This window comes from Microcebus murinus, chromosome 3, assembly GCF_040939455.1.
Source record: "Microcebus murinus isolate Inina chromosome 3, M.murinus_Inina_mat1.0, whole genome shotgun sequence".
Classification (NCBI taxonomy): Eukaryota; Metazoa; Chordata; class Mammalia; order Primates; family Cheirogaleidae; genus Microcebus; species Microcebus murinus.
The window spans coordinates 84,660,557-84,680,925 of record NC_134106.1 but is presented as its reverse complement, the minus strand read 5'-3'; the positions used below and the strand labels follow the sequence as shown (position 1 = coordinate 84,680,925).

General features: G+C 43.5%; 1 protein-coding gene and 1 long non-coding RNA gene across 4 annotated transcripts in view; one reads left to right on the top strand and one right to left on the bottom strand.

Moving 5' to 3' along the window:
- LOC142870071 (uncharacterized) overlaps positions 1-1,357 on the bottom strand; it is a 95,177-nt gene extending 93,820 nt beyond the window's left edge. For both annotated transcript variants that reach the window (XR_012918624.1, XR_012918623.1), the window contains exon 1: positions 1,269-1,357. This is a non-coding gene — a long non-coding RNA (uncharacterized LOC142870071). The remainder of the gene's footprint in view (positions 1-1,268) is intronic.
- ST6GAL2 (ST6 beta-galactoside alpha-2,6-sialyltransferase 2) overlaps positions 789-20,369 on the top strand; it is a 76,973-nt gene continuing 57,392 nt past the window's right edge. Inside the window, exon 1 of one of the 2 annotated variants that reach the window (XM_012737640.2) lies at positions 789-868. The gene's annotated coding sequence lies outside the window, so the exon portion shown is untranslated. Of the gene's footprint in view, positions 869-1,421; positions 1,508-20,369 lie in introns of those variants that run through there. The other variant, XM_012737637.2, reaches the window with a different exon arrangement.

The following is a 20,369-nucleotide window of genomic DNA, read 5'->3' as shown; positions in this document are numbered from 1 at the left end:
TGGACATTCTGCACTCGAGCAAACAGACATCCGATCTGCGCCTCCCCGTGGCCCCACCCGGGGGCTCCAGCTGCCGGGCCCACAGCCCAGCCGCCCTGCCCTCCGGCTCCCGCGGCCAGTTCACCACGTGCCCCGGGTGCCTTGGTCACAAAAACTTTCTAGTCTCTCTCTGGGCTGGGGCTGGCAATGGGGAGGGGCGGGCAGGTGGCGGCCTCCAACCTCAATCACCGGACCTTGGCAAGCCACCCTTCCCAAATGAAAGGTAGCCCGCTCCCAAGTCCATCCCAAATCCGCGGAGCTCCTTGGAGAAGCTCCGGGAGCGAGGGCCAGGTGGCAGCGTGGGGCCGGGCCAAGCGGGAGGAACAAAGGGAGCCGGCGGGCCGCGGAGGATGCTGCGCGGCCCTGTGCCCCACCGGCGGGCAGGCGGGCGCTGCCTGGCGCGCAGGTAGCCCAAGCCTTCGGCGCCGCAGGAGGGTGTGTGTTCCTGCGGAGTACACAAAGACTCACTTCCGCGGGGCCAGGCGCTCGGACCCTCCTCCCCGCCCACCACAGCCTGTTAGCATTCCTGCATCCCAGCAGCCGGTGGGGACCGGGTGCCCCGGGGTGCCAGGCGGGTACTGTGTAGGTAACCCTCGGAGGAACTAGGGCTGGATGGAGGCGGCGGCAGGGGATAAACCTGCCTTTTTAGGCAGCCGCGCCGCCCCGCACCGCCCCACGCAGCCGAAGTCTGCAATCACTCTTTGCCAGAGGCAGGGCTCCGCGCGCAGCCAGGGAGCGCTCCGCCTGCGCTCGCCCGCGGGCTGAGCTGCCGGGCCGGGGGCGCGGGGAGGGGCAGCGCAACTTCCCAGAGCCCGGCGCCGCCCGCTAGGTGAGCCGGGTGGGGGCAGGATGAGAGGGATGGCGGAGGGGGAGGGGGACTTGGGCGGGAGGAGGGGGCGCGCGGAGCTCGGGGGCGGGGCGCGGTGCAGCCTCGGTGCCCCGGCCGGGAGCCACCGCCTCACCCCGGGGTTCGGGGCCGCGGTCCCTCCAGCCGCCCGCGCCCCCGGCGCCGCCGCCGCGATGCCCAGAACAATGAGGCGCGCGGCGCGGGGCTAAGCGCAGCCCCGCGCCAGCTCCGAGGCCGAGCCGCCCGCCGCGCCCAGCCGCCCGCGCCTGCAGCTGCTGCGGGCGAAAAGCAGCGCCAGCCCCAGGGAGGTGATCCCGCAGGCCGCCCGGGACGCCAGCGTGGGGTAGCTCCGAGCCCCCGGGGTGGCACGAGGAGGACTCACACAGCGCGCTCGGCGGCCGCAGCCTTCAAGTTCTGCAGCGCGCTTCGGGCGTCCCCGGCCCGGGGTCCCAGCTCCAGCGGGCGTCCGTGTGAGTGTGGGAGCGCGTGGCGCGCGCTCCCGAGCGGCTGCCGGGGGATAAAATGTGACACGCACGTCTCGGAGTCCAGCGCCGCGCGGCCGGGGGAGCGCAGAGCACAGCGGTGTCGTGCGCTTCCAGGCGCAGCGTGGGGAGAAAGCTGGTAAGGGAGGGCACCGGCTAAGGTTCGGGGACGTCTTCCTCAGTGTCTCTGCAGCCTGTGCGCTGCTCAGCGCGGAGTTAGACTCGGCGACAAGGGGCCAGACCCGTGTGTGGGGAATGCTGAAGGTGGTTTGGGGAGAAGCAGGCAATTGTGGAGAGGGTGAGTGAAGAGGAGGGCTTGCGCTTCAGGACGGACGGACACAGTTGTGCCGCTGTGGCTGAGTAACGGTGATCTTTTATTTTATTTTGGCTCTGGAAAGGAGTGAAGCTTTTTAATTGTTTTTCTCCAGCCCGCCCCTATGCAAAATCGCACTTCTTAAATCTGAAAAGTGTCTACTATTGATTTCTGGTTCTCTGTAGCTATATTGTTTAGGGACAGGAGGGTCTTTACAATTCTGAATACCCGAGTGTTAATTCTTAGGTACTTGGCAAGCAGAAAACTCTTGTTTTGGGGCTGTTCTACTTTCCGCCGTGTACAGAGTGGATATTTGATTCATTCTTTTGAGTCGGGAATGTGACGTTCAGGTTTGACCGGGCTGGTGCTGCGGAAAAAGGGAAGTTAAACTCAAGGCTTGCATGGAGTGATGCCTTCCGAAGAGAGCTGAATAGCTGTGTTTGGAGAAGCTGTGCTTTCCAGGAATTTAAATGAGACTTTTGTGATTGCCTTCCAGGTCTCCCCTTCTAGTACCATATTTGTTTTGTCAGGCTGAACTTTCAAAGCTGTTTTGTAATCCGAGAAGCACTTTGGGGGGAAAAGTAATGCTTGGCTGGGTTTTTGTGAACTTGTTTTTATTGATCATGCAGAAAATTTAACAAGAGGCAAACCATATATGGTCGAAATCTTTGTCTCTTGTACCACAGCTATTCTAACCATGAAGGGGCGTGCTGGTTCTCCACGCCTCGCACCGTCGGGGCTTGGTTGAGGGAATCATTGGCAGGCTTGCAACACATTTTTTGGGTGTGTGTTTAAAGTACTTTCTGCACATTTGAAAAGCCCCGTGCGGGTTGCTTGATGCTTAATTTTTTGAAATTTGATCAACATTTTTACCAGTTTGAAATATAATTTATGCCTAAGGAAGAATCCTAATAAAGAAAGTGATGTGTTATATGTCGCCCTATTGTTGCAAATTTAGGGTTAACATTACTTTTGAAAGGAAAAACAGTGTGTGGCCTTGAACCTATTTCTACCCACTCCCCTTCTTCACTTTGCCTGGAACTGACAACCAGTATTTTTACAGCACATGAAAACTTGCATTTTGTACTAATACATCAGAAAAACTTGGCAAAGGTCAGTGAATATTGTGCTCAAAATTGAGAAAACCTTAAAATAATAGGTGAATTGCCTTGAATTTTACAGGGAGGTTAAAAAATGCACTCAGACTTATTGGGATTCTTGGTCTGATTATTACTGCAGAAGGATAAATGGTGTCCTCTTACCTTGTTGCTCTGTGTAGCTCGTAGTTGAAGATTCTGGAGTTGTGAACTGAATCTCTTGTCAAGATTGTGATACGAGCCATTCTAAGTGAAGTTCTGAGCTCCACAATTTAGAGAGGCTGTGGATACTCTTGTGGAGAGAGATTTCAGAGCAAAGACTTGCATTTGGTGAGTTCTGTATGTGGTGCACTCTATCTAGGAAGCAAAGATAAGGTAAGGAATTAAGGATATTTGGACTGAAGGATTCGAGACTGAGATAAGTTAATATCTGAAAATACGTGAATGATTTGTCATGTGGAAAATGGAAATCATCTTGTGCTCAGTTTCTGATCGGGATAATTAAGAGGAAAAGGGATTACTCTGTGGGGTTAGAGCATGCATAAGTTGTGTGTAGGGTGTTGTGGCCAATTCAGCCAGCAAGGTTAGTTAGATAGTGAATGGGCTGCTGAAAAGTCCCTGTACATGCTTGTTTCTGGAAGTTTTTTTCTTTTTCCTGAGATTCTCCTCTTTCTGAGATGACTTAAATGTGTGAGTCTCTGGTCTATTGCTTATACTGATAACTGACTGAAATTTTATCCTTTGGATCTAGAATTTATCCAAGCATTTCTCAAGGACTTAAATCTTCTCTGAAATGACAAACTCATTTCTAGGCTTGTGCAGCTCCTGCTTAGGTAAATAAGTGAGGCTTCCTTTACAAAAACTTAGAGATATTTGTCCTTTGGGAAACTCTTAATTAATTTGCAGATTTGCTGCCTCTTTCATGATACTTTGAATAAAAATATCTTATGCATGATAATAGGGACAGTCTTTTTGAATGCATTTTCTTTCTAAGTATATTGTGTCATTCCCATCAGATCCCTGTGTTTTTCCCTCTACTGGATTTTCTGTAATATGATCTTAAAATTTAATTGCTTAAAGTAAATTAAGTACTTTATTTGGCTTGCATAAATGTCTAAGAAAAAGAGATAGTGCCCTCATGGCAATTGTATGTTAAGTTTTGATTTTTGTAATTGTTGAAAGCCAAAAGCTTATCCTTTTAAGAAAACTATGTGATGAAATTCAGAAATGACTATAAAAGAAATAATTGCACAGAATCACATACTGATTTTGGAAAGTGGAAGGGAAGTACATGTGCACATTTACACAAAAAATTTCAGTATTCTTAACACCAACTGTTGATGCCAATGCCAAGGTCTGAATGGTCTGTAAATGGCTAATCTGTAAATATTGGCAGATTATCATATTTTCAATTTAATATAGCTGCCGTCATTGTTTGTAAATGTTATTAAGTACACAGTGCAAAGACAGAAGTGTTAGAGAAACATGGATTTATTATGCCTCTTCCCAAATCTGAAATTTACCCCGATTTGAAAGTCCAAGCCCCTTACCTAACCCCCATCAAATTGATGGGAAGAGTTATAATTCAAAAGTCTTGGCACCTACCTAGTCCATGGCTGAAATCATAAGGTAGGAACTGAGCAGTCCTACAGTTTTGTAGGAGTGGGGGATCAGGTCTAGCACCAGCCCTGGTCCTAGCCCTGCTACTTGGTAAAAGTAGGGTCTCAGCAGTTCTGGAGCTGCTGTCTTCATGTGGCCACCCACAGGTTCCTGGCTGCCCCACAGTACCAAATGCCTCCTGGTGTGGGGGACGAATGGCTGTGTGCATGGAAGTGACATCATAGGCATGCTCACTGTGTGGGAATGCTGTCTCCTCAAAACTCTTCTGTGCTGTCTTGGCTTCTGGCTGCCCCCTGTGGTCTTCTCTAGGGAAGAAATCCAAATTCAAGGCACCAAATAGCTCTAAAAGTTTAGAAGGGTATGAGGGCTGATTTTATACTTTTGTACTGGACTTTCTTAGAAAGAAGAGTTCCAAGAAAAGCTATTGGTTGGTGCCCCTGCAGCAACCAGTGCTAGAAGAAATTTGGGGCATACAGAGCTCTGTTGCCAGGGCTGAAAAAGGAAGGCTTAGATTAAATCCTCTCCAAGGTGTCTTTTGGTGCTGGGATTCCACAAAATTGATAATTGTATATTCTGGCATACTTAAAAGCTAATTCCCATGCAGCCCCAGGAGAGAGTACTAATTCAAAGAATAATAATAGCTACTGATTTGCACTTATTAGGCACCATTTGCTTTGCATATATTATCAAAGTACACTTTAGCCACAACCTTGGGAGGTATCATTATCCTCATTCTACAGGTGAGAGGACTGAACCTCAGAAAGATGAGCTGCCTTGGCAGAGCTGGGATTTGAACCTGGGTTTGAGTATATAAATCCCATGCTATTAGACTGAAATCCACTGAACAGAGAAATGACTCCTCCCATCATTGTGTGGGATCAGAGACCAGCTGTGACTTTCTCATCCTAAAACCAAACTGAGCCCCCTAGATGGGGAATATTGTGTAAGATGGAAAGCGATGGCAGGGGAGCCGGTATATACAGAAAGCCATTTGTTCATCAGAACCTGGAAGCAGAATAAGGCTTGAGCTGCACCTTAAAAATGGGCCATGCAATTTGGAATATCCAGGCAGTCAGTGTTAGAATGAAATTCAGGCTGAGATGAAGTGTGTCATACTCAAGTGAAATTTCCAAGAAAAAATTTAGGCTAAGATTCAAGAAAATTATCCATCTGCTTTGAGATGCTGGGTTGGTGAAGAGAGCAAGATCAGAAACTAGTCTCTTGGAACATTTAAAAATATATTGGGTAAAGCATTGAAGAAAACACTATAAAGAGAAATCCTGCAATAGCTTGATTATAAGCCTCTGTTTCTGGACGTTTATAATTCACACATTAAGTTCGAGTCTAGGCTGCTTCCACTATTTGAGCCTGAGAGGAAAATGCTTTATTAAATTTAAAACAATTGTCTTTCCATGTTCAAATTATACAAATTTTTCAAGTACAGGTTCTTACATGTTGGCAATTATCGTGGTTTCTAAAGTGACTTAGCTATAAATGTAATTTGGGAAAAGGTAACTCTCTTAGATCTGTGGTCCCCAACCCCCAGGCCTTGGGCTGGGTCAGTGGCCTGTTAGGAACTGGGCTGCACAGCAGGGGGGTAAACAGCCAGAGCAAGTTAAGCTTCATCTGTATTTACAGCCATTCCCCATCAGTGCATAAGCTCCACCTCCTGTCAGATCAGCTGTCGCATTAGATTCTCATAGGAGCTCGGACCCTACTGTAAACTGCACATGCGAGGGATCTAGGTTGCACACTCCTCATGAGAATCTAATGCCTGATGGTCTGAGGTGGAGCTGAAGCGGTGACGCTGTGGAGCAGCTGCAAATACAGATCATCATTAGCAGATTGATTTGACTGCACAACAAATGTAATACACTTGGATCATCCCCAAACCAACCTTCTGCTGCCCTCTGTGGAAAAATTGTCATCCTTGAAACCAGTCCCTGGTTACAAAAAGGTTGAGGACCGCTGTCTTAGATGATCCAATAGCTTTCATTGGATTCAGAAATAAACTTGAAAAGTAGCTTTTTTGAAAGTATAGTGATGACTTTTCTGAAATTTAAGTATATTATTATGTGCTAGACACCTATATTGTACCACTGACCACAAATGGGTAGGAAAAAGTACAGTTAATGTAGGATTTGTTTCCTAAATGATAGAGTTAACCCAATTACAAATGGAACTATAAGTCTATGATTAAATGAATAACTTTTTTTACTATTAGAAGAAGGATCATGCAATGTAAATTATATTTTAAAAGTGGGAAAAATGTATCCCTTTAGAAATCCCCATATAAAAAGGGGGATTGTCTTTAAAAAGAACATATGTGCACACACACACACACACACACACACACACATACAGTCTCTCAAGTGCAGGAGGAATAAGTTCCTGCATTAATGTGTTGTTACCTCTGTGATTAGGAGTGGGAACATGAATTAGGGATACTAGAGCATTAGGGATTAACAGCTGTTGAGTAACAAAATCAGGATGAGAGCCCAGCCCTTCTGACTGAAAGAACATGCTTTCCCCTGTATTACTTATCTCTGAGAGAATTTCATGTTCCAAATTCGATGTGACTAGTGGGAAGTTAACAAAAATGTTTAAGGTTTACACTTTACTTTTAATTTATTATATATTACAAAAGTATGGAAAAGCATACTTTTTTTACTTTATATATATGTGTGTGTGTGTGTATATATATATATATATATATGAGTGCACATATTTGTAAATGTTCTTTATAACATAGCATCTTCAGGGTGCCACTGGTGGTTTGCAGAATGTGTTTGATTGTTGAGACTAAGTAACTCCTGAGGTTGCCCTTTCAGGCAGGGCACTGGGGAACTGGCCCAGGGCTGATGACAGGAATCCTATGGATTAGTTAGCTCTGTGCTGCTACGAAAGAGGCTGAGCCACTTGCGATGTTTCAGGTCAACCTCAAGTTGACCGACTAGCATAGGTGACTCAGTCTCTCTCCTGGAGAGCAGGTTACTATTTGGAGTTGCCCTGAATTATAGGTCCTCTAATCACTATAGACATTAGGCAAAAGAATAAGACAATAAGCTGAAGTTTTATTTTTTTTAAATACTATGCTTTATAATTCCCAAGTTAATTTTAAAATAATTTATGAATAAATGGGAAGTAGGCAAGCGCAACATAGTTTCCTTTTAGAAATATGTTAATATATATATAATATGTATACAATGCATAAGTCTATAATTTCCATTTTTCAAAAGGCAGTTTTCCCTCTTTGAGTCAGAGTATAGTCAAAAAACATATTCTTCTGCCTGATATTCAAAATTAGTAGCTGGAAGAGTTGAGCTAATTAAGTAATTTGCCTGACTCAATACTTGGTATGTTATAACAACATTCAGGGGTGCCATTAAGTAGGTTCTTTCGTTAACCATTTGATGTGGGAGAGTTTCAGAAATGGACTTGATAGTAAAAGGAAAATGTTTATAAGGTGTGGCTTGAAAATACTGTGATTATTTCCACAAATTAGATCGGAACATTTTGATAGTTGCCTCAGCTTCCACTTTGTACCACAGAATTATTAATATTAATAAAACACATCATGCTGTGTTATAATCATGCCCTGATAATACCCCATGTACCATTGCTGGATACATACACAGAAAAGCAGAATTTTTTTTTTTTGGTTGGAATTTTTCCAATGATATCTCATGACTGTTAAGCACAGTATTATATATAAAACCAGAAGTAGGTAGAAGAAAAGCTTTAGACTTTTGTTCTAAAGAACAAAATGCCTCTTAAGAGGCACTTAATGTGCCTCTTAAGGGGTAGTTAAAAGAATCCTAGACCAAAGGACCTTGTTTTTTCTAGATGGTGTATGTAAATGATGTATGTAAAACTCAATATGGAACCCTGTGAGTATAATAATGTGCATGTTTTACTGGCAAAACTAAACTAACTCACCTTACCCCAAATCTCCACGCACCCACACAAACTGGCTCACTCTTGTACTTACCACACTGTGTCGAAAATGATAAGTGGGTTTATAACATAGAAATATAGTTGTCCATGGTATCCTCGGGAGATTGGTTCCAGGCTCCTCCATATACTCAAGTCCCTGATATAAAATGACAGAGTATTTGCATATAACCTCCACACATCTTCCTGTAACCTTTTAAATCAGCTCCCGATTACTTATAATACTTAATACAGTGCAAATGCTATGTAAATTATTGTTGTACTGTATGTTTTTTTAAAATTTGCATTATTTTTTTTAAAATTTGAGATAGGATCTTGCTCTGTCACCCATGTTGGAGTACAGTGACGCATCGTAGCTCACTGCAAGCTTAAACTCTTGGACTCAAGTGATCCTCCCACCTCCGCCTCCCAAAGTGCTAAGCTTACAGGCGTGAGCCACTGCACCTGGCCTAACTTGCATTATTTTTTGTTGTTGTATTGTTATGTTTCATTTATTTATTTTTCTCAAATATTTTCAATCCATGGTTGGTGGAATCCAAGGATTTGCTAACCTGCATTTATGGAGGGCTGACTCTGAATGGCGTACACATTTGGTCTAGGAATTACTGTCCCTGTGTGGTGCCTCAGCAGCCCCTAAGTGTTCAGTGTGATGTGTACAACATGCAGCCAAGTACCTGCAGTGCCATCCTCCAGATCGCTGCCCAACCCAGGCAGTAGGACCTTGGTCAGAAGGCTGTTCCTTAGAACCATTCCATACCAAACTGAAAGGCATACCTATGTTGATTGATTTGCTTCCCCAGGTATACATTTTCAATGAACCCGTATATTCTTTTCTCTCAAGTCACAATTCAAGTGTATGTAGAAAGAGCGGGGGTATAGAACAGATCTGCAGCAAGGTAGTTATGGGTATTTTTGTTTGTTTGGTTTTTATTCTTTTATACATTGTGGGTAGAAAAGAAAGACTGATGATTGTAGTAGGTATTTATACACTCCTTTTGTTTGTCTAGTGTAGGTGCTAAGCAAATTTTTTTTTTTTTTTTTTTTTTTTTGCAGAGATGAGGTTAAGCCCCTTACCATGTTCAACTGTGTACTTCTCCATTTGGTACTGAAAGTCTTTAGGGTAGAGAAAAAACAGAGACTGAGCCATGTGCCCCAGTGCTTAAGATGGTAGAATGGGAGGTAGATATTAATATTAAAATTTACCAAAAGACATGTTTATAAGTACTTGCTAAACGCCTATGTGCTTGGGTGAGTGACATCATTGAACACAACAAGTCTGGAGCTCACAGGCCTTCATGTCTTTCACTTGTAACTTTGTTAGTCCCATGTATGACCACGTATCAGATTTCATCAACCTCAGGTTCAAAGATGGAAACAAGGCAATGCCCACAAACCACCTTCTGGGATCTTCAAAGGTATACACGAAGCAAACTTAACTATATCTCCAGCTTGCAAATCAAATAGGCTAGAAGATGATTTCCTAAAACATACATATGTGGTATTGTAGTCAGTAAACACTGACCTGTGGAATAAATTTCTCTCTTAGTCCTCAAACCAGAAATGGGTGATGTCGAATGGAATTTAGGGGGAGAAAAGGGTACAGAGAAATATGTTATCCTCACCTTGCCCTCCATCTGCCACTTGTTTTTTTGTACTTGTTCATTTTTTTTGTTTATTTTCTTTTTACCTCCATGGAGACTCTTTGGAGTCTCTAACCCTAACCCTAACTCTAACCCTAACCCTAACCCTAACCCTAACCCTAACCCTAACCCTTTTCTTACCCTTTGTCTTCCTCTCTGACCATGTTTTCTCAGTAATGTACTTCTTGTATCCCTATGTACAGGGAGGAAGCTGTGGCATCTACTCTCTTCAAGGCTCAGGTTTACTCCAGCTTTTAAGCAGTTACTTTACCTGTCTTGTTTTCTTCACCTCTCCCCCTTAACCAAAAGATTGCCACGTTGAAAAGTTAATTATTAAATCCTTTGCCAATGTCAACTGTGCACAAACCATGTGTACAATTTGAAGAATTTTCACAAACCGGCTATACCTGTGTGACCTACAGATCAAGAAACAGATATGACCAGCACCTTCCAGAAGCTTCCTGTACCTGCTTCTTCTGGTCACTGTCCCACAAAGGGTAACAGCTGTCCTGTTTTATAACGGAATAGATTGCTTTTGTGTCACATGCTTATTAATACATTAAAATTCAAACAAAATAACTTTTAAACAATTTACCATATTTTTCTAGAATTAAGGCAAAATTAACCAGGAACAAAGTATTGGTTGTGCTATTAAAGTAGAAAAGTTTAATATTGTTCATCATTAAAACTTGCATGAAGTATGAAGTATATTTTGTTATTAACTCCCCTAGAGTTGTTAATAACATAAGAGCTTAGTTTTGCCTCTCGTTCAATGTTTCAGTTAACTATAACCAGAGAATCAAAAATAAATTATAAAATATACTAAAAGCCAGTAAGCCATGCCCTAAATTTTGAAGGCATATTTTAATATATTCCAGTTTATTAAAAATAATGCTAACCATATAACATTTATCTGGAAAAAAACACACTTTAAAAATGAAATTTTGGCCGGGCGCGGTGGCTCACGCCTGTAATCCTAGCACTCTGGGAGGCCGAGGCGGGCGGATTGCTCAAGGTCAGGAGTTCAAAACCAGCCTGAGCGAGACCCCGTCTCTACCATAAAAATAGAAAGAAATTAATTGGCCAACTAATATATATAATATAAAAAAAAAAAAATCAGCCGGGCATGGTGGCTTGTGCCTGTAGTCCCAGCTACTCGGGAGGCTGAGGCAGGAGGATCGCTTGAGCCCAGGAGTCTGAGGTTGCTGTGAGCTAGGCTGACGCCACGGCACTCACTCTAGCCTAGGCAAGAAAGCGAGACTCTGTCTCCAAAAAAAAAAAAAAAATGAAATTTTCTCTCTTAACCAAATTTGGTTTTATTTGGCAGTTAACTTGTAGCCTCTGAATTGTGAATTTAGAATAATTTAATATCGCCAGTGGACACTGATAGATGGATAGTTCTAGAATCTATTTTACACAACATAGCCTCTCTTAGGAGATTATTTTAAAGGAATTAGCTTATGATAAATTAATCAGGACATGGAGGAGTAAAGTCACATTGATGTTTTGGAATTTTTGTCTTCATAGAGAAATTCTACATTGCAATTTGGAAATAATAAATAAAAATCTAAAAACCCAGTCCAGGCCTGTTCCATACCCCATCAGGTGCTTGCCTGTACTTGGACTGTGCTGGCCAACTTTGAGAGATGTTTCCACCATACCAAAAATGAAAGTTCAAAGGGATATGAAGAAAAGGTAGAATGATACCTTAAAATGTAGTTGAAAGGAAGAGAATGAGAAACGGAAATGTGATTTAAAAAGTAAAAAGGATAATAGGCAGATTGCTTAGTAAAGATCAGATGTACTCAGATTATATTGTGTAAATTCGGGATTTTCCTAAAGTCAAAGCAGTTGACTTAAATCCCAAGCCAGATGCAAATGGTACCACTTGGTGCGGAGCAGCATATTTGGCAGCCAAAGCTTACACAGCATTAAGGTTCTGACTATTCAGTTTCTGTTTCCTGCAGAGGAAGCTGTCTCTGCTACCTGCTGCTGCAAAGGCTGGCTTCTTTACAGCATGCCCTTGGGCATGTACTATTTAAGTGGCTTGAAAATGCGTGATTATGCTTCACGTGCTTGTCCAGAGTCTCTTCCCTTATGGAAACAGTGACATTTACAGTTTCTGGAGGGCGAAGTGTTTCTTGGGCTTCAGCCTCCAGTGTTTATCATATTCTTTAAGGAAAAAATTGAGTGTAAGCCCTGCAGTTTGGATAGCAAAAGGGGCATTTATATTGGGAGCTTATTTTGCAGATGTCTCCATCTCCTCTTGCTCTCTTTCTGCACACCCATCCATTCTCCCTCTGGCAAGGAGTCATCCTTCTAAACCCCCATCCGGGTCCTGTGGCCTACTCTCCTCCTTAGATACCCCAGGCTTCCTCCGTTGCACACAGTACACAGTCTGCCATTTTTAGCACATCACGTGCTTCTGGATTGGGCCGATGCCCCCCGCTTTCTGACTCCCCTTTTGGGCACATCCACTTGCAGGCTGTCTCCTCTGACCAGATTGGTAAGGACCTGGAACTTTCTCCCTCCCTCTGTCCATCTCCCAACCCCCAACCCCACCAACTCCTAGTAATTTTTCCTGCAAGCCTTTCCCCTCTGCCCCCCAATGCACAGTGAGTTACTGGTTCCCATCTGCACTGCAGCATCATCCCTTTGTTGCTGCACTTACTCCTCCGTCATAATTGACTTTGCTCCTCTCTGGCCCCTCTTTAACACTAAGTTCCCCAAAGCCAGCCTCCAGAACTCTGTGTCCCAGCTACTTAGCACATGGCGAGGCACTGAATTCAGTAGACGCTTCCCTTCATAAATCTTTGTTGAATGAATGGAGTTAAGAATCCGGTTAGGCTGAAATGACAGACATCCACTCCCTAAATACGATGTCTAAAAATGAAGGGGAGTGGCCGGGCGTGGTGGCTCTCGCCTGTAATCCTAGCATTTTGGGAAACCAAGGCAGGCAGATCATTAGAGCTCAGGAGTTCTAGACCAGCCTAAGCAGGAGCGAGACTCCGTCTATACTAAAAATATAAAAAATTAATTGGCCAACTAAAAATATATAGAAAAAATTAGGCGGGCATGGCGTCACATGCCTGTAGTACCAGCTACTTGGGAGGCTGAGGCAGAAGGATTGCTTGAACCTAGGAGTTTGAGGTTACTGTGAGCTAGGCTGACACCATGGCACTCTAGCCTGGGCAACAGAGTGAGACTCTCAAAAAAAAAAAAAAAATGAAGGGGAGTGAGCAGGACTGTTTTCCTCTTCAAGTTAAATCCCCATGAATAGAGTTCCCCAAATTCTAGTGATCTACTTATAAACAGAACATTCCCTAAGGGCAGGGACCACGGGCTAGCAGCCCATTCTGTACACACTGTCTCAGCCTTTGCAGTCGTAGCTGATCACCTTGGAGCACACACATTTACCAGTAGCAGCGGGAAATCAAATTCAAACCATTCAATCTTACCATTTTTGTGCCAGTTATGAATCTCACAGAGAAAACCTGAAATTCACACTCCTTTTTAAAATTATTACAAATATGTTTGAGCATCTTTGTTCCTTTCTTCAGCAAAACACTCAGAACTGAGGGACATGTGTAATTGGTAAATAATTAGTAAATAAATTGGATAGGATCTGTCCGTGGAGAATTTATGAAAGCACTTTGTCTCGGATTCATAAATGTTGTATCAAACCTTAACAATTAGAAATACATACATTTTCAGCACCTGGTGTGATAATAAGGCTACTCCGGAATGAATAGGCTCAGCAGTGCTTTGTTACTGCGCTGCATTTTTTTTTCCTGCCTGCCCAAGAATGATCTATGAATAGATATTAAAATTTGGAAAAGGTGCTCCTACACTGGAGGAGGGGGAGGAGTATGCAATGTCACCTATCCATGAGGAATTATGAATGCAGTGTCTTGACTCTGAGTTTAGTCCAGCCCTGCTGCAGATGGGGAAACGAACACACACCTTTAGCCTAAAGCTTGAGGAAGGTGCTGTGCTGCTGTCCCCTGCCCGTGTGTATCAGAGACATGGCCACAGCCCCATTCTGCCATTGCTCTTGCAGGACACGGCCATAGGGCCGTAGGATGCCTTCTGCGGACAGAGACAAGGGTCAGCGTGCATTTGCGGGTCATTAGAGCTTATTGTGGAATTGTTTGTATTTTCACAGTATCTTTCCAGCCTCACATCCTCCTGAGTACTAAGCCCTGTCCATTTGTCTCCCCAATACCTATTCAAGAGAGTTTTGTTTTGTTTTTTTGAAGTTTTGCAGTTTCCCAAAAGGTTAAAACTGGAGGCATGCCTGGCACAATGTCAGCTAATTAAAGAGACCCTTTTCTTCACTCTGAACCCATACTAGAATTGAAATAAAAATATTCAACCAGTGGTTGAAGTTAGGGACACTGAGCAATTTTTAATGATAAAATGAACATTGCAGGAATTTAATGAAAACACATGGAATTTTAAATAATAACAAAAAAGTAGGTGGAGCATTTGAGTAAACTGTTTCACTGCTCCGTGCACACATATACTAGATACAAGGGACTTTTGGGGAGTGAAGAGAGGAGAGCCTAAGTGTGGATTTCTTCACATCCATGGAGATCATTTGAAATCACTTTGGTAAGCAAGTTAAGTGGATTTTAATGACTTTGTGGCTGTTGACTATTAGCAGTTGTCATGCTGACTGGCAGTCTGGCAGTTCTTCTGTCTGGTGACCCCACCATTGCCCCAGACTGTGTCTGATTTCCACAACACAAGCACAGACTCATGTCTGTCCCGGGAGTCACAGATTCATGAGCCAGGCAAAGGATGCCCTTTTCAATAAGGAAACGTGTTCTTCTGTTAGGAACCCAGGTTGGGTCCCTGAGCAGTGAGGTTTTGCTGTTATTTCAAGTAATATACAGTCATATGCCTCAAAATCACACTAGACCACATATATGACAAAGGTCCCCTGGGATTACAATAGAGCTGAAAAGTTCCTACCACCTAGTGACATTGTAGCTATAGTACATTACTCATATACTTGTGATGACGCTGGTGTGAAATCTACGGCACTGCCGTATGTATTATAATACTCGATAATAAATGACTGTCTCTGGTTTGTGTATTTACTGTACTATGCATTTTATCATTATTTTAGAGTGTACTCCTACTCATGAAAAAAAACACTTAACCGTGAAAGAGCTTCAAGTGAGTCCTTCAGGAGGTATTCCAGAAGAAGGCATTGCTATCACAGGAGACGACAGCTCCATGCGTGTGTCATTGCCCCGGTGGGACAAGATGTGGAGGGAAAGACTGTGGGATTGATGATCTGGACCCTGTGTAGACCCAGGCTAATGTGTGTGTTTGTGTCTCAGTTTTTAACAAACAAACAAAAATTAAAAATAAATAAAAAATTGCAAAAATAGAAAAACATTTATTGAATAAGGATATAAAAAAAAGAAAGGATAGGATATAAAGAAAGAAAATGTTTGTACAGTTGTACAGTATGTTTGTGTTTTAAGCTAAGTGTTATTACAAAAGAGTCAAAAGGGTAAAAAATCAAAAAGTTTATCAAGCAAAAAAGTGACAGGGAGCTAAGGTTAATTTATTATTGAATAGAGAAACTATGTTTTTAAAATTTTGTGTAGCCTAACTGTTCAGTTTTTTATAAAGTCTACAGTAGAGTATGGTAATGTCCTAGGCCTTCACATTCACTCACCACTCACTCACTGACTCACCCAGAACAACTTTTAGTCCAGTAAGTTCCATTCATGGTAAGTGCCCTAGGTTGTGTACCATTTTTAATCTTTTGTACTGTATTTTTACTGTACCTTTTCTATGTTTAGATACATTGAGATACACAGATACTTACCACTGTGTCCCAGTTGCCTACAGTATTCAGTCCAGTAACCTGCTGTATGGGTTTGTAGCCTAGGACCAATAGGCTGTACTGTTTATGGCTTAGGTATATAGTGGGCTGTACCATATGGGTTAGTGTACGTACCCTCTATGATGTTCCCACAACAATGGAATGGCCTGACAACACATTTCTTAGAATATATCATAGTGACGTGTGATTGTATTAAAATTAGAAAATCTGTGAAAATTATTTTGCTTCTCTTAATGACCTCAGTTACTACCTGCACACCTCAAGCCCTTTTCATTTTCCTTATGAGTCGTGCTATGCCAGCTTAATAGGGTTTGCATTGCCAGTTGGTTTCTCTGTACGTTTTAATTATGTTGTTTTCCTGGACAAGGTTTTTGATAACTGGATGTGGTTAGAAAAGTCTATGATTGTGTTCCGGAATGTTGTATTAGCTAGGAATTCCTCATCCTGTGCGAAAACCAACCTGCCAACCTGAAGAATAGGGTACTCTTCAGGAAACTCATTATTGTTGTGTGTTGGAACTGGATTCAAAAGGATCCTCAGCTTTTGAGAGTGGAGATGAACTTGGCCTGGGCACACCTTCCATAATGGGTTTAGTGTTTTTCTTGTTTCTTTGTTGGATTTTTTTTTTCAACTGCTTTATATTCTTTGAAAAGGTTTACTCTTAGGCAGTGAAAGTAAACACAATTTTATGGCATCCTAGAAAATTAGTAATAAATAAGATGTGTCTAACGAGAAGTGTCCTGGGTTTACTTGCTTACATTTCATAAACATCTGCGGTAATTAGAGGTAATTTCATCGTTTGCACTCTCTTAGTGAATTACTACCCTATTTCCCCAAAAATAAGACATACCCATAAAATAAGCCCTAGCAGAATTTCTAAGCATTTGCACAATATACCCCGAAAATAAGACCTAATTATGGGTGTGGCTATGCAGTGTATCTGCACAACCCATGCATTTCACCACGGATTGGTAAAGAAGACGAGCTGCCCTACTCATCTGCCCCATGAGAGCTCTATTGCTTGACATGAGAGATTGGGGCCAATGGTTCTAAATAGAGTCGCAAGAAATTCAGGATGGAATTTGGAGTTTGGAGAGTTATGATGATGTTCCAGAAGAAGACGACTTAACTATATTTAAATAAATGCAGATTGTTGTACCATGCTTAAAAAAAATAACACATCCCCTGAAAATAAGCCCTAGGGTGTCTTCTTGAGGAAAAATAAATATAAGACCGTGCCTTATTTTCGGGGAAACACGGTATTACACATTCAGTTTACACACCAAAATAACTGTCGTTATCCTTTTTTTGGAAAGAAAGGCCTTCTCTCGGTGCCCAGCAGAAGGCTAGTATCCTGCCGGGCCGCAGGCATAATGCCCCAGCTCTCCCTCTGGCCAGGTGAAAGGTGGGCAGTCTCATGGAGAGGGGGCCCAGGTGGGTTCCTGTGCAGACAGCCGTGAGTGTGCCCCCCTCCCCCCAGGTGACTGCCTGTGTGGAGCTGGTTCCCTGTCCTCCCCTCAGGCAGGTCACCCTTGGTCATTGCACTGGTCAGCCACACCAGGAGAAGTAGAAAGTGGCTGTACCAGCCTCCACTGATAAATAAAGGGTTAGCTCACGCCCAGGCTCAAACAGCAGGCGCCTCCTGGGCAGGGCCCTCTGTTCAGTCCTGCTGTCTGTCCTGAAGGGGTGAAGTGCAGAGAGGACATGGGAGACCTGGCCACCTGGGCAGGTGTGGGAAAGAGCGGCAGCAGGGGTCCTTGTGGAGCTGGCCCAGCTTAAACTTTAGCCTTGGATCCCTGCATAGCCGAGTGTGCATGTCCCTATCAGTCAAGTTAATGAGCAGAGCTAAGAAACAAGCAAATCCTTTCTTCCCTCCACGGGGTTCTTTCATGTCCTGGAAGGTCTGACTGACAGCTTTGAAGGGCCCACTCCTGCCCTGAAAGCCTAGGCAGCTGGAGGGGGCGTTTGCAGTTTGAAACAGCCTGTCCCCTCCCTGACTGGGAGACCTGGGCACAAGGAGGGGAGAAGCGGGGAAGGGGGTGTGGGCCCCTCCACCCCATCTCCAAGGCACAGGCTTCCTAGGACAGGAGCAGTTATCACTGAGTGCAAAGGGCAGTTGTTATTTGGGGGCTCCTGGGGGACAAGATGAAAGGATGAGAGGAGATTGTTTCTGTTTGCTACAGGAAATTAACACAGCGGTCCTAGTTTGGTTTTTCTCAGGATATCTGAGTACAGGAGGCCAAGCTTTGTGCACAAGGAAGCTGCCAGAAGTCTGGGCCCCCTTTTCCCTTGGCTGCACCTGTTTGGAAGGTGCCCTTGCCCTCCAGATGGAGGGTTCTGATGATCCCGCAGCCCCCTCCCAGGCCTTCCTCTCCTGGGGTTCGTGTCTTGTACTTGTGGGATATTATGGGGTATACGCACCCCCAAGGCCCCTCCCACCCTGCCCCCACTGTTAATATATGAGAGTTCATCTAGTTTGCCTGTGTATCCCCAGTGGCTAGCAAATTCCCTTCATAGATACTTGTCGAATAAAAGGAACTTCTTTCATGGTAGACGTCAGTTTGTTACAATCAAGCAGTGGCTTGCCACCGGTCTACTTTGTACATTACCATCAACTTACTGCAGCATATAATGACACTCCTTCAATGAATAATGCACTTAATAAGTATGGTTTCTGCATTGCACTCCCTGATTCATGCTCTCCTGCCACAATTCACACATGTGGGACCAGAAATTTAGAGAAGAACGGTACATTCTAAGGTTAGAAATTTCCTTCCTAAGAAGAGAAACAAGTGGGCTTATTATAATTGTCTCTTAAGCCCCCAAAGTCTAAGCAGATGCCAGATTTACGACAGTTTTACCGTATAGGAGTCTTTCCTCAATTACTTCGATTTCTGGTCTCCCATCCTATTTCCTCCTCGTCTCTGTCTCTGATATGTCAGTCTTCGGCCTTACCAGAAAGCATCACTGAAGCCCTGCTGGGGGCTTCCAGGGCGGTTATCTTTGCTTTGGGACTTGTACACAGATATTTAGTTTATTACAGCCGGTTCTAAAAATTTATGACCTATGAAAAGTTTATTTTCAGTATAACTGAGGTCAGAATTTGACATTTAATCTGAAATCCGTGTGGCACTCAGCTTCGCAGGATGTGAAAGCACTTTGTAAACAGTAGCGGCGGCCTGTGAGGAAGGACAGAGCTTTGGAGTCAACAGACTTAGTCCCGGATCCCGGGGCCTCCACCTTGGGAGATTTGTTCTTTTTCTTTTCTTCATTTTTTCCCCTTCTATTTGTTTTAATAAAACACAAAAAAAATTAACCATATTCTAGGCTTCAGTTTCTTCCTCTGTAACATGAGAGTAACTAATCTGGTTCTTTTCGACAAATGATATTTTTAAGCGCCAGCCAGAACACCTGTATTGGGCTCAAGGGCAGCATTTGTTGCTATTCTTATAAGAACACAATAGAAGAGTCAAAGGAAATGGAATTGGCTGCATTTCTAGTGATATTTTTTTTTTGGCTGTTGCTTAAGCAGGCCTGGTAAAAGTGACATAGGTGTTTTGCCCTTGCATTACGTCTTTTTATTATTGTTTCACAATATTACGGGGGTATAAATGATTCAGTTACATGGATTGCTTTTGTACTGCTTGAGTCAAAGTTATAAGTGTGCCCACCACCCAAACAGTGCACATTGTACCTGTTAGCTATGATTTCACTCATCCTCCCTCCCCTCCCCCCACCTGCATAATTTCCGTTGAATTTTACTTCCATCTGTTCACATGAGTGCTGATTGGTTAGTTCTAATTTAATAGTGAGTATATGTGGTGTTTGTTTTTTCCATTCTTGTGATACTTCACTTAGGATGATGGTCTTCATCACCATCCAGATTGTTGCAAAAGGTATTAATGCATATTTTATGGCTGAGTAGTACTCCATGGTGTACATATACCACATTTTATTAATCCACTCCTGAATCGATGACCACTTGGGTTGATTTCACATCTTTGCAGTTGTGAACTGTGTTGCAAATAACATTCTAGTGCAAGTGTCTTTTCGATAAAATGATTTTTTCCCCTTTGGGTAAATACCAAGTAGTGGCATTGCTGGATCAAATGGTAGGTCTACTTTTAGTTCCTTGAGCAGTCTCTCTACAATTTCCCATAGGGGTTACACTAGTTTGCAGTCCCACCAACAGTATATAAGTGTTTCTTTCTCTCCACATCCATGCCAGCATCTGTTGTTTCGAGACTTTTTTTTTTTTTTTTGAGACAGAGTCTCGCTTTGTTGTCCAGGCTAGAGTGAGTGCCGTGGCGTCAGGCTAGCTCACAGCAACCTCAAACTCCTGGGCTCGAGCGATCCTTCTGCCTCAGCCTCCCGAGTAGCTGGGACTACAGGCATGCGCCACCATGCCCGGCTAATTTTTTATATACATATCAGTTGGCCAATTAATTTCTTTCTATTTATAGTAGAGACGGGGTCTCGCTCTTGCTCAGGCTGGTTTTGAACTCCTGACC